At 51.5% G+C, this 14,376-nt stretch overlaps 1 protein-coding gene across 5 annotated transcripts in view; it reads right to left on the reverse strand.

Moving 5' to 3' along the window:
• Positions 1-1,757, reverse strand: part of PACSIN2 (protein kinase C and casein kinase substrate in neurons 2) — a 112,333-nt gene extending 110,576 nt beyond the window's left edge. For 3 of the 5 annotated variants that reach the window (XM_027968177.3, XM_015095054.4, XM_042247842.2), the window contains exon 1: positions 1,609-1,757. The gene's annotated coding sequence lies outside the window, so the exon portion shown is untranslated. The remainder of the gene's footprint in view (positions 1-1,608) is intronic. The other 2 variants (XM_060414287.1, XM_042247841.2) reach the window with 1 other exon arrangement.
• Between the last annotated feature and the right edge of the window lie 12,619 nt (positions 1,758-14,376).

Raw genomic sequence — 14,376 nt, forward strand, 5'->3', positions numbered from 1 at the left:
ATGTAGTGATCTCATATCTCAACTAACATAACCTCATCCAGGAGACTGTGAAACTCTAGAAGTAAGTGCACACAGATTATTGTTTCCCACATGACAAGAGAAATCCCAGTTGTAGTGGTTCCCCTTCAATGACTTTATGGGGAGGCTGTGGCAGGCTGGTGATTCAAGCGGAATAAGAAATTTCAGGCAGGAAGGGGAAGGCCAGCACTCAATAGGGACCACCTGCTTGGTTCCCTTGCCCGGGGCTCCAACCTGCCCATCCTTCAGCATATTGGGAATACTGGGGACCAAGGAACAGCAGAGAAAGGGAAAAACTGGTGTGAGCTCACTGCTTGTAGCCCAGGTTTAAAATCTCTGAGCTGGCCTCCTGATTTTCATCAGGACAGCCAGGGAGTGTTTGGTAAACAGCGTAATGAGTAGCCGGAGCCTCAGAGCAGCCAACCCTCCTTAACCACAGAAATACAGGACAACTGGGGTAAAGGAGAGAAAGGGAAGACCCAGGAATGGTGCACAGACCACACCTGAAGGCCATCTTCCCTCAGGCGCCTAACCCTCAAAGGCTGCAGCTGTGTGGGACCCGAGGAGACAGCACAGCTCGCTCCCCCTGACCAACTCCGTCTGAAAAGAAAGCCAACCCCCTCCGGTGGAAGCTGAAACTCAAAGAGCCACTGAAACGGAGCGGCAGAAATCACTACCTCTCCAATCCCAGGCCTCTCCGGATGCCCCAACGGCTGGAAACTCCAGAGGAGGGAGGGAGCTCCCGTTTCTAAAAAGCACGATTTGGGAAGACCCCTTGGGCCAACGGGGCAAACACCCCCAGCCTCTCTCCTGCCTGTCCCCCAGCCCTAGGACCTGCTCACAAGGAAGGGCTTGCTCCCCACGCCGCACCCCCGCCCACCCCATGTAAAGCCGGTGAGGGACGGGGAGGGTGGGGAGGAAGGAAATGGAGGACGGTCTTCAAAGCGCCCCAAACCAGCGCATCCGCATAAGTGTCCCGCCTGCTCTGGCCGCCCCTCCCCTCCAGGACACCCGCGGACCCGGCCCTGCCTTCTAAGTGACGCCGACCGGCCCGCCGCCTCCTCCTGCGCTCCCCACCGCCCCCGCGCTCCAGGGAACCCCCGCAGCCCTCGCTAAGTCCTCAGAGAGTCTTCCATCCCGCTAGGGCAGCAGCACTTTTACCTCCACGGGTCCCGCTCCACAACTTCTGTCTCAGCCGAGCCGAGGAGGACTCGTCCGCTCCCCTGTGGCGCCCCCCGCTCCCCGCCCAGACCCCGCACCCCACCTCGAAACCCGGCCCCCGCGCGCCCCCCGGAGGCCCCTCTACGTCCCCTCTGGCGCTCCCCTCGGCCCCCGGGCGCCGCTCAACACCGGTCCCCCACCCCAGCTCCCTCAGCGACTCGCCCCCGGACGCCCCTCAACACCCCTACCCCGCCCCCGGCTCCCTCAGCTACAGGAAGTTCGCGCGCGGGCGACGCGGCCCCAGAGGCTGCCCTCAGGCGCGGAGCGCGGCCTGACAGGGCGCGGGCCCCGCTGCCAACAAGCGCCCCGCGTCCGTCCCCGCCACCCACACATCCCGCAGAGCCCCAACCGTCGCGGCGCGTCCCTCACCTGGGCCGCCGCTGGTCTCCCGACACTCGGCGCGCCCCGCTCCTACCGCGACTGCGTCTCCAAGCCCCGGCTCCAGCTCCGGCCACGGCTCCCGCCCTCGCTCCGGCCGCGCAGCCCGGGCCCTGCCCTAACCCAGCCGCGGCCGCTCCAGCCGCCAGCCCCGAACGCCTCGCCCCCTAGCCTCCGCTGTGCTCTTCCCATTGGCTGCTGAGCGTCGGGCCCCGCCCCAACGGCACCTTCGGCTCCCCTGAATGGGCCGGAGGAGAGCCAAGGCGGCACGCCCCCTAGCGAGCCAAAGGGACCTCCCCTGGGCTTCATTGGTGAGTTCGCCTGTCCATCAAAGGAGGGGCGTGCCTACTTAGCTGACGAGAGGGCGGTTGGGGTCACTTCCCAGAGTCGCTCCAAAACTGTGGGTCCGTGAGACTTTCTCCCAGGATCCAGGAGTGTTTCAGCTTTGTGGACGCGCTTAGATGGGGGCCGAGGGAGGGTGGCACGGCGCTTAATGGGAATTCAGGGAAGGTAGTCTTTCTGAAAGTTTCCTTTCCAATGGCACTCACAGACACCAGTGTCATTAGGGCTTCTTAGATTCACTTGAGCCGGCTTAGTTTTTAAAAGCAGGACAGAGAGCGGTGTGTGGTCGCGCGCGTGTACAGAGCTCACGCGAAGGTTTGGGGATCCCAGGCCAAGTAATTTCCTAGGAGGGAGGCGACCCGGGGTAAACAGTAAATAAATGGCAGAAGCAGGGTCAGCCGTACCCCAGGCCTATACTGATTCCAAATCAACCGCCTTGAAATTCGGCCGGACGATGGTGCTGCAATATGGAAAAACGCTTAAACTAAAATGTTAAAAGGAAAAGCTGGATAAGAAATGGCAGGGACTCTTAAAACTGCTACTGTGTTTACACAAGAGTCTCTTCTAGTGGACAGAAACAGAGTGGGGTTTTTTCCCTTTCTAAAGTATTTGTTCGGTTACAATGTGGTTGTGATAATAATCATTGAGAAAGAGGGAAAGAAAGGCTGTGCCAGATCCAGCTACTGTCAAGAAGTCCCGGCCATTCTCCAGGACTCAGCCCACAGGGTCCACTCTGCCACCCAGAATACCTCTGGATCGTGTGCACAGAACCCAGTCATCACCTGAGGTCTCCCAGGCCTCTGAGAACTGGGTAAATTGCGGTTTGCCCTGCTTTTCCTGTGAGGATATAGTCATTGCCATGGTTTCTGAACAAGTCCCCATCACCCCTCCCTCCAGCCTCCCGCTCTTTTCCAGGTGCCTGCTGGTCCTTGCCATCATCCCGTCTCCAACTGCACACACTCACACAGTCCCTCATCACACCAAGCACTGGGAAGGCCAGCAGGGGTTCCTGCAGCCCGGACCCCACAGGGAGGCATCAAGCCTGGCGCTGCCTGGCAACACAAGACACCTCTTGAGCCCTTTTGGCCTCTTGACCCTGAGCCCACTACCTGGCCACCTGACCAAGGGAGGCCTCTGGCCTCTGGCTCCCTTCTCTTCTCTCTCCTTTCTTCTAAAGACAAAAACAAAATTCCTATCATTTCTTTCCCCAGCAGTTTGATCAGCTCTTTGATTCTCACCTCTGTCCCCAGAGCTTATCAGATGATTTTTCCCAAGAGAGCTTCCCTTTCCCTGCTGTGAACATTCCAACTCTGACCCCTACAGAAATGTCACAATGTTGCATCCAGCCCCCTACTATCAGATCCAAACAGCCCTGAAGCTCCATCCTGCCTCTGCTCCCTGAGCAAGTCACTGCCATTCTCTGTACCTCTGTGTCTCAGTTTTTAGCATGTGGGCGATGACAGGGCCCACCACCACACAGGGTGAGGAGTAAATGGGGCAAATCAGGTGAAAGCGAGAGGAGCCGCTCTGGATGGGCAGGTGTGGGTGCTTGATATCTGATCAGTTAATGTAGTTGCGCTCTGTCACCATCATTTTGCTCCCCATGAAAAACGTGCTCATTACCTAAGTCTGGGGCAAAGGCTGACGGGTCCTTTATTAGCCATTTCCCACTAAACAGCTGGGATAAACAGGCAGCCCAAGTTAAAACATACTTTTACAGGGACTTCCCTGGTGGTTCAGTGGCTAAGACTTCACACTGCCAATGCAGGGGACCCAGGTTCAATCCCTGGTCGGGAAACTAAATCCCACGTGTTGCAACTAAGATCTGGTGCAGTCAAATAAATGGTGCTCAGTTGCTTCAGCCATGTCTGACTCTTCACGATCCCATGGACTATAGTCCACCAGGCTCCTCTGTCCATTGGATTCTCCAGGCAAGAATACTGGAGGGGGTTGCCAAGCCCTCCTCCAGAGGATCTTCTTGGCCCAGGGATCCAAACTGCATCTCTTGGGCCCCCTGCATTGGCAGATGGATTCCCTACCACTGTGCCCAATCAAATGAATAAAATAATCTAAAAAATAGTTTCACAGAGAATAAAACAGTCTCCAAAAAATTAAAATATCCAGATAGTTATTGTACAGTGGTACAAGTACATCTTCCAAGAAAAAATTCAAAATCTGTTATAGATACTTATTTGATTGATAATTACAATATTTAGAGAATGTGCAGGACAGGGGATAGGGTGGATTGTGGATTCAGTGTGGGATGGATTTGAGTCCTGTCTTGCTTCCAGGAAGACTCAGCAAGGATATCAAACCTAGAAAAGGCCTCCAAGTGATCCCCAGAGGGTCACCATATTGAGTGTGTGAGTGTTCAGGCGCTCACTCATGTCCAACTCTTTGCGACCCCTTGGACTGTAGCCCACAAGGCTCCTCTGTCCATGGGATTTCCCAGGCAAGAATACTATAAATGGGTTGCCATTTCCTTCTGCAGGAGATCTTCCTGGCCCAGGGATTGAACCTGACTCTTCTGTGTCTCCTGTATTGCAGACAGATTCTTTACTACTGAGCCACTGGGGAAGCCCTGCCATATTGAAGGCAGTGATATTTAAGTGAGCCAAGGTGAATGGAAAGGATGAGCAAAGGCCCAGAGGCAAGAGATCCTGCTGTCCAGGGAGACAGGCGGGTTCTTCTTGGCTGGAGCATGCAGCTGAGCTGCGAGTAGCCATGCAGTTCTGGCAATCTGTTTTGCCACTCCAGGTCTCAGTTTTCTCAGCTGTAAAATGGGCATAATCACAGAGTCTGATGTTTAGAGAAATTGCCAGGATTCTTGAGGTCACTCCTGTGATGTTCTTAGGACATAGCTGGTACAGCCAGTGGCTGTTAAGGGTTTTACAAGGACCTCTTTGCAGTTTGTAAAAGTATTCTTTTTAAACATTTGTGGTTGGCCTTTCAGTAGCTGAGAAGTTGAGCAGATGGCCTGGAGGAGGGCTTCAGATTTCATCATCCTCCCAGCGCTTGGACCCTCTCCCGAAGCCCCTGGCTAAAATGGTTTGAGCCCAGGAGAAAAAAATATATATATATATGATTGGGACTTCCTTGGTGGTCCAGTGGTTAAGACTGCGCTTCCACTGCAGGGGTTGAAGGTTTGATCCCTGCCCTGGGAACAGATCCCTTAAGCCAAGCTCACTGCAAACAACAACAACAAAAAGTGATTAAAAAACAAAACAAAACGAGAACAGGTACTGTGCACCAACTGTTAATACTCTGGAGACATCAGAGTGTTAACTGTTGGGGCCACAGGAATACGTCTCTGGATACACCTTGGAATGAAGTGCTCCCTGCCAAGTTGTATAAAGATCTGAATTCCTTATAAATGTGCCATTGACTAGGAGGCAACTACCCCAGCCTTTCTTCCTTTGAATAGTTTTGCTCCATGCTGGCCTGCACACATCTGCTTACATAAAGCTGTACCAGCAAGTACAGGGCTTCCCTCATACCTACCACACTCAAGTCAGCACCACTGGGCAAGACACCCAGGCCTGGAAACCGCTCCCTTCCAAAGTCAGCAGCATATGGTCAGCATCATCTGGACAGCATTTCCCAAAGTGGGCATCTCCAGGATGCTCTCTGCATTGGGATCACCACATTTTCCACAAGTTCCTCAGCTGATTCTTCTGCCTCACACAGTCTGAAGCACTATTCTGGATGCTGACTGATAACTCTAACTTTTTCTAAGTGGATAGGGTTACATTGTTGCCATCAGTGCCAAAGTGGAGAAAGTATCAACAATGAAACCAATACTTTCAAGTTGGGTGTTTTGAAACTCTGACTGAAGACCTGTCCTGCCCAGAGTTCATATGTGATACATTGTAAAGTATTTTTTATCATGTGATAAAGCTTTGAACTCCCTCAGGGACTCCTTCCTTGAGTCCCTGCATTTCAGGAGGATGAGGTCCCGAACACCACAGTGATGCCATTCTGAATGCAAAGTATCATCTTATGTCTTTCAGGCTCCTGGATCAGATAAATTGAAAGTCATCCTGTGACTGTAAAATAAGATTTTGTTTATGATGTTATCATGTTTATCTACTAATGTGAATCCAGATTTCCTTGAAACAAAATAAAACTAGATACTGAAGCTAACTTTTTTAAAAACCGGAGCAGTCTCAAAATGCATATTCATAAAAAAAAAAAGTGACATTTGTGGGACTTCCTTGGTAGTCCAGTGGCTAAGACTCTGGGCTTCCAATGCAAGGAGCCCAGGTTCCATCCCTGGTCAAGGAACTAGATCCTGCACACCACAACAAAGACAGAAGATCCAGTGTGCTGCAGCTAAGACCAGGCACAGTCCAATCAATCAATCAATACATAATTCTTTGTATTTGAAGTGACATTGCTCTTGTTGGTTAATTTTGTAAAAAATACCTAAATGTTACAAACTTGAACTTATAAAAGAAGTTGTACCAATACTTATAAAATAAATGTACAGCAATAAAATGCTGCTATTGCTTACATATAGGATGTTACGGAAAGACCCCCACCACCAAAAACATAAAGAGGGTTTGAAATCACAGGTGGAGACAGTGAGGAGCCATCAAGGGCTGTTCTTGGCTCCCAGACCAGCTATCACCAAAGGTTCTGCTGACCAGATGTGACCTTCATCCGGGTGTCTGTGCCTGACTTGCTGAATTACCATCCGGGAACGCTAGACAGGGCTCTGCCTTGGAGGTGTCTGCATCTGCATGGGCACTACCAGGTGGGCTGGCCTTGGGCTCCCTCCCCAGCCAGGGCTTGGGACTGTGCGTGACTCTATGTCACAATCACGGCACAAGAAGTAGCACTGCAGTCGGGCTCCCACCCTAACTCTGGTTAATCGTTTAATTGGGTCCCAGTCCCTTCCTCATGGTAGAGGAAAAGAGGAGAGGCCTGAGCACCATGGGTCCAGTTTTATCTTTTGCTAAAAAAGGATTCCACCCCCCACCCCCAGCAATTAATCAAGCCTAGGACTCAGTCAAAGGCTCAGGGGTTCATGGTTCTTTTCTGCTTTGTTTTTGCAGCATTTTTTCTTTCTTTTCTTTTTCTTTTTTTTTTGAGCAGGTTTCGGTTTACAGGTTTGGGCATGTCACCTCACTTCCTGGCCTCAGTGTCCTCGTCTGGACAGAGAAACAGTGGGGTGGGAGGGGTAGAGGAATTAAACATCTTAATAGATGAAAAAGATTCGCACGGTGCCCAGTGCAACAGAGGCACTTGCCCGACCAATGATGCTGCTGGCATCAGGCCGCACGGTCAGCTCAGGCACATCCTCACCTGTAAAGGGGAGGGAGGAGCCTGGCAGGCCCCAGCAGACATGCCAGCTCCCTCTCCCTCTTCAGCACTCCCTGCCCCACAAGGAGCAGAGCCATGGGTGCTGCTCCTAAGAGTGGACACGACGCAGGGAAGGCGGACTTCCTGCCCAGGTGAGTGCCATGCCCACTGGCATTATCACCCATGAAGGAATGCGGGCACCATCCCCCCAGATCACAGGCCACCCCACCCTGCTGCCCTGTTCCCACTCCCACGGCCCTCTGCTCCTCCCTGGGCCCTGTTCCTGCCCCCGCCTCACCTCCTGTCCACCCTTCTCACTTGGTGGGAGCTCCAATCCAGACAGCCCCACTGGGGGGAGGGGGTGGGAGAGGCCACTTCCAGGTCATGTTCAACCAGTTTCTATGCCCAGTGGACTGCCTGTGGTCACCTACTTTCTCTGGGTCTGGGCAGAAAATGGTCAGTCCACACCAGAGCTTGCCAGAGTGGATCCTGGATGGGTTTTGAGCTCTCTGAGCTGGAGCCGTGTATGCCACGAGGCAGGAGTGTGTGAAGAAGGACTGTTCCTTTTCTTCTCTAGGAGAATGACTGATGGACAGCAGCTCAGAATGTGTGGTCAGCCGGGTAACAGGCAGAGGGGCAATGATTTCACACTGAAGTGCAGTATTGGGCCAGGAGGGGGGTGGGTGGGAGAGATTGGCAGGAGGAGGCTGCTTTGCGGACCACTGAACATCAAAGCTGAAAGACCCTGAAGGATGAGCAAGAGAGTCTTCCTAAGGTGAGGAGGCAGAGGCCCAGGGAAGCCAGGTGAGCTGCTGGAGGTTTTCCACTCATCAGGGCCAGAGACCCTCTCAAACCTGGGCTTTCTGACTCCTTCCTTCCCCACATGAAGTCTTTCTCTCCCTCCGACACAGCAGACATGGGATACCAGGTACCGAGCTGGGCATGAATGAAAAATAAAATTTTCTCCACTTTCCAGCAACTCATGCTAGTGGGTGCCAGAGGGGGGAGCCTGTGAACAATGACCTTGAAGGGTCCAAGCAATGCCCTGGGGGTCCTGGAGGGCTCCCAAAAAAAGCAGCATTTCAGCAGACTCTGAAAGATAAGCATGGCAGGGCTTGGAAGGACATGTCTGAAGGGCAAATCATGGGAGCCGCGGGTGCAGGGTTGTCAGCCTGAGGTGGTGGAGCACAGGCAGATCCTTAGAGGCAGGAGGGAAACGTCCCTCCCAACAGTTCAAGACCAAGGTCAGGGGTATCCAGCCAAGGGCCTGCTCCTGGGAGTCATCCTCTGAGTATGTGGGTCCTGGCACCTCCTGGTTGGCCTGGGGTGTAAGACAGCAGAGCCAAGGCTCCTCCCACTGTCCCTCTGAACACACCCTTCCTGTTGTGACAACTCTGTTCTCTGTAACTGGTTCCAGCCCGTGGCTCGTGGCTCGGGTTTCAGATTTCGCCCGAGCACTCATTGAGGCTGATGGAAGTATCATGTGGGCCCTGGGGACAGCCAGCCCGCCAAGCCCAGCCCTGCTAATTACAGGTCACACCTTTCTTGTTAGGTGCCCAGACAGCAGGCACCCTGAGCCAGGCCCTCCCGGGGACCATGCCTGGGAGACTGCTATCGCACCCTCATTCAGGCAGTCTTCATTCAGCACCTGCTGGGACACACCACCTGCGGGGTGCCTGGGGAGGACCCAAGGGGCTGAACTGGCTCTGACTTCTCCCAGCCCTCAGTACCAATCACAGCTGCCACCCAAAGGACCCCTTTCCATGGGGACAGCCCTGTGATGGTGCTTTATATATGAGAACTCCTGCTTCCTTACACCAGCTCCACTTTGTACTTGGGGAAACTGAGGCTCAGGGGGTAAGATGGCTTGGTCAAGGTCATAGGCTTAAGCTGGCTTAAAACTCAACATTCAAAAAACTGAGATCATTGCACCCAGTCCCATTGCTTCATGGCACATAGAAGGGGAAAAGTGGAAACAGTGACAGATTTTATCTTCTTGGGCTCCAGAGTCACTGCAGATGGTGACTGCAGCCATGAAATTAAAAGACGCTTGCTCCTTGGGAGTAAAACTATGACAAACTGAGACAATGCATTAAAAAGCAGAGATATCACTTTGCTGACAAAGGTCCATCTAGTCAAAGCTATGGTTTTCCAAGTAGTCACGTATGGATGTGAGAGTTGGATCATAAAGAAGGCTGAGTACTGAAGAATTGATGCTTTTGAACTCCCATGCTGGAGAAGTACTTCTTCAGAGTCCTTTGGACAGCAAGGAAATCAAACCAGTCAATCCTAAAGGAAATCAACCCTGAGTATTCATTAGAAAGACTGATGCTGAAGCTGAAGCTCTAATACTTTGGCCACCTGATGTGAAGACATGACTCACTGGGAAAGGCCCTGATGCTGGGAGAGACTGAGGGCAGGAGGAGAAGTGGATGACAGAGGATGGGATGATTGGATAGCATCACTGACTCAATGGACATGAATTTGAGCCAACTCCGGGAGACAGTGAAGAACAGAGGAGCCTGGTGTGCTGCAGACCATGGGGTCACAGAGTCGGACACAGCTGAATGACGGAACAGCAAGAACAAGTTCTCATTTGGGGAAATATTAAGGAATGGTGATTTTTTTTTTGTTCCCAGTAAGGAATTGTTTTGTATTTACAGACTTTGGTGTCATTGAACTCTGAGATCAGAAAAAGCATCTATGAGAAATTTGGATAAACATGTGAGGAGTTATATGAAAATGTTTGAGGCCATCAGACTCATACTCAAGCTGGGGGAAAAGGGCAGGATGTTTTACTGAGAGGAGAGAGAGGTGAGAGTGAGTTAAACGTGAACTGAAAAATCGAGGGCAGGCAGATGACAGTGGCAGGCACCGAACCAGAAGATGGTTTAAAGCCTCAAGGACATGGAGCTTTAACTGGGTCTCAGGAATGGGCAGGATTTCGATGGGTGGGGACAGGGAGGAGAGAATGTCAGATTGTAAGGCCAGCACCGTGGTCCCCAGGCAGAGCTGCGAGGCTGGGACAGGGCCTGAATGGCTGGAGAAGAAGGATGCCCAGAGGTTTCCTACCGTATCTGCAAGTAGGAAACCCACTCCAGCCAAGAGACAGGCCTTTCCAGGTGCTGGGCTGGTGTTCCAAAGGTGCTTCCAGGCTGAAGGGATTCCTGGGCGGCTGTTCATTAAAATTTTCCATTCAGCCGTCCTCCGGTTTCCTGGCCTTCTCAAAGCCTTTCTGTTAGGCTCAGTCACCTGGAGGCATGCTGTCAGGAAGTGAACCTAATGTCACCGTGACACCCCCTCCCCCAGTTTTTAAGGCTGTGACTCAGCTTTCACCCAACCCCAGCCTCTGCCCGGTCAGCCTCTCCTGGCACTCACCCACATTCCCTGCACTCCAGCTCTTCTCTGCAAGCCCGCAGGTAGGGTCTGGAGCCTGCTGCCCTTGGGGACAGTGGGAACAGAGGCAGCAGATCCAAGAACAAAGCTGTGTGATCGTCATCACTGCTAAGAATAGCCTGACAGCCACCAGGGCCGCCAGGCCCAGGTGCACAAGCTCAGGCACGGCCTCTTTCCACCTGACAAGGAAGGATGGCCTTCACCCTCATGCCATCAGGCACGCTATGAAGACAAGGAAACAGACTCAGGGACGGGAAGGAGCAGACCCACGGTCACGCAGCCAGTCAGTGGGCAGGGGCTCCCCTCCGTCCCCAGACTCAGATTCCAGAGTCAGACTTTGAAGTCAAAGACTTATTAGCACCTCCTACCCACTGGCCACTGTTCTGGGTACTGTGCTGAATGAGATGACAAGCCCCTCTGCGGGGAGAGACACTCACAACTCAGCCAGTGAACAGAGGATACGTTCTCAGCGCCCTGGAGCCTGGCCTGTCCTCTCCCCACCAGCTGTGCCCGTCTGGCATAGGCACCCTGCTCTCTCCCCTCCCCAGGCCCTGGAGTGACTTCTCCAGAAATGGGTGTGCGTGCTCAGTTGCTCAGTCGTGCCAGACTCTGTGACCACATGGACTATAGCCCTCTAGACTCCTCTTCCCGTGGTATTCTCTATGTGCCATACCGATCGGGCCAGGGCTATTTTGCCCTTGCGGAGCTGATAGTTTTGTGGTGGAGAAAGTGAAAAAGCAAGGAAATACCTAAGATAACTTTGCCTAGTAATCAGTGCTTTGAAAAAAGTCAAAAAAGATGGTAAGAGACTGATAATCAGGAAAGTTTCTCTGAGAAAATGCTCCACATGATCAGATGGAACAGGCCCCCATGGAGATCAAGGGGAAGGGAATTCCAGGTGAGGGGCCTGCCAGTGCAAAGGCCCGGAGGCAGGGGTGAATGTGAAATCCTCAAAGGTCACTACAGCTCCTGCAAAAGGGCAGAAGGGAGAGCATGGTGGGAAATGAGACTGGAGCTTGAGTTTATTTTAAGTTACAGGGAAAGTTTTCTGGGAGGGCCTGAAGCCTCAGATATGCTCTGACTTTTGCTTTAAAATTTAAGAGAAAAGGAAGACCAGCATAGACAAGAGAATCAGAGAAATTTTCATGGAAGAGTCAACAGAACTTTCTTACCACAGAATCAGAAAAGTCCAATCTCCTAGGAGGAATGGAAAATTCACCTGTTTAAAACTGTTTCTACCAAGAAAACAGAGGAATGGTTGGTCCATCAGCACATGAAAAGATGCTCAACATCATTAGTCATCAGGGAAAGGCAAATCAAAGCCACAATGAGACCCCACATTACATCCACAGGATGGCTATAACTAAAAAGAGAAATAATATGTGTTATTCAGAATGTGGAGAAACTGGAACCCTCACACAGTGCTGGTAGGATTGTAAAATGGTGTGATTGCTTTGGAAAATAGTTTGGCAGCTTCCCAAAAAGTTAAACATACATTTACCTATGGCCTGGGCTTCCCTGGTGGCTCAGATGGTAAAGAATTTGCCTACAATTTGGGAGACCTGAGTTTGATCCCTGAGTCTGGAAGATCCGCTGGAGAAGATATCCACTCCAGTATTCTTGGCTGGAAAATTTCATGAACAGAGGAGCCAGGCAGGCTACAGTCCATGGGGTCACAAAGAGTCAGACACAACTGAGCAACTAACACACACACACACATACACACCTATTCTTAGCAGCCTACATATCCACTCAAGAGAAATGAAAACACTTGTCCATATAAAAACTTATACACAAATGGTCACAGCATCATTACTCACAGTGACTAAGAAGTGAAAGCAACTCGAATGTCATCTACTTGGTAATGGGTAAATAGAATGTGGTGTATCTAGTCATACAATGAAATATCATTCATGAATAAAAAGAAATGAAATGCTGAGATACACTGCAACATGCATGGACCTCAAGCATGTGAGGCTAAGGGGAAGAAACAAGAGGAAGCAAACAAACCAACCAAAATCCCACATATTATAAGATTCCATTTATATTAAATGTTCAAAAAAGACAAGTCTGTAGCAACAGAAAGTAGATCAGTGGTTGCTGGAAGCCAGAAGTACAAGTGAGGAGTTATCGCAAATGGGCCGGAGAGGTCTTGTCAGGGGTGATGAAGATGTTGTTAAACTGGATTCTGATGATCGCTGTACAACTCTGTAAATTTGCTAGAGATCGTTGAATTATACACTTAAAATGAGTGTGCGGGAGATGTGGCTTCGATCCCTGGGTCAGGAAGATCCCCTGAAGGAAGGAATGGCAACCCACTCCAGTATTCTTGCCTGGAGAATCCTATGGACAGAGGAGCCTGGTGGGCTACAATCCATGGGGTCACAAAGAGTCGGACACGACTGAGAGACTAAACACAAGTACATAATGTGTAAACGGTTGTTATTGTTGTTTAGCCGCTAAGTCGTGTCTGACTCTGCAACCCCATGGACTGTAGCCTGCCAGGCTCTTCTGTTCAAGGGATGCTCCAGGCAAGAATACTGGAGTGGGTTGCGATTTCCTTCTCCGGGGGCTCCTCCTGACTCAGGGATGGAACACGGGTCTTCCGCATTAGCAGGTGGATTCTTTACCGCTGAGTCACCGAGGAAGCCCTGGTATGTAAATTAGACCTCAATAAAACTATTCAAGAAAGATGCTTTCTCCTCTCGCAACGACTGGATTTTATGTTCCGTGATAACCAGGACTGACCCATCTTGTTTAGCAAAGTGTCCTCAAGACCTCAAACAGCCAAGTTACACAGTGAGCACCCAATGGGTGGAATGGGGGAAGGAAGGAAGGAAGCCTATAAAAAGTAATAGTCTTCAGCTGGGAGCACAGCCCTTCGAAGCCACCCTCTCTCACTTCTCTCCCTAACCCCCCTGTTTGGAAGACTTGCTTCACGGCTGATCCACTTCCCCTCAGATTTCCCTGCCGCACTTTGACCCTGGTGTCACCAGGCCCATCACAGACCGTACTTGTGAAGTCCCAGAGCCCCTCTCAAGACTGAGCTCAATGATCGCATGAAGCTCTGGTCACTCATTTCTGCATCCTGGCTTCCCTGAGATGCTGAGCCTTCCATGAGAGGCCTTGCTCCTCTGCCTGCTCCTTCCCACCCTCTTCTTGTTGTTCCTTGGGGTCCCCAGCCTCGGACAATTTCCGGGACCATCCCTTCCCAGCTGCGTGCCATGGGTCCTTGAATCTATGTCACAGCACAACTGCAGATCCTTGAGGGCCACCCTGACATCCCGCTGGAGTGTCCCTGAGATTCCTCAAGCTCAACATCTCTAAAACTAAAGTCATCATCTTCCCTTCAGCCCTGCATAAATGGTACCTCCTTCCAGACACCTGAGTTCTCACATCGCCTCCTCACTCATCCTCCCCTCCAGGTCCTGCCAACGTTCCTTCCAAACACCTCTTTTCTCTCCCAAACACTACCAGCTGTTGTCTGGATGACCCTTCTCCCATCTGTTCTCCAGACTGTACCGTGAGTGAACTTGTACAGGTTAAAATTCTCAGAACTGCGGCCAACTGTGTGTAGCTGACTAAAAATAGCAGCGGAGTCACAGGAAGGAGACAAGTGGTGTTTCGTGCAATCAAAGGAAGAACTGAAATGTCAAGACTAAGGGAAGAAAGTGACCAGACAACCGCCAGCTTCAGCCTCTGAAGCTCTTGGTTCTT

The sequence above is a fragment of the Ovis aries genome, chromosome 3 (genome assembly GCF_016772045.2).
Source record: "Ovis aries strain OAR_USU_Benz2616 breed Rambouillet chromosome 3, ARS-UI_Ramb_v3.0, whole genome shotgun sequence".
Lineage (NCBI taxonomy): Eukaryota > Metazoa > Chordata > Mammalia > Artiodactyla > Bovidae > Ovis > Ovis aries.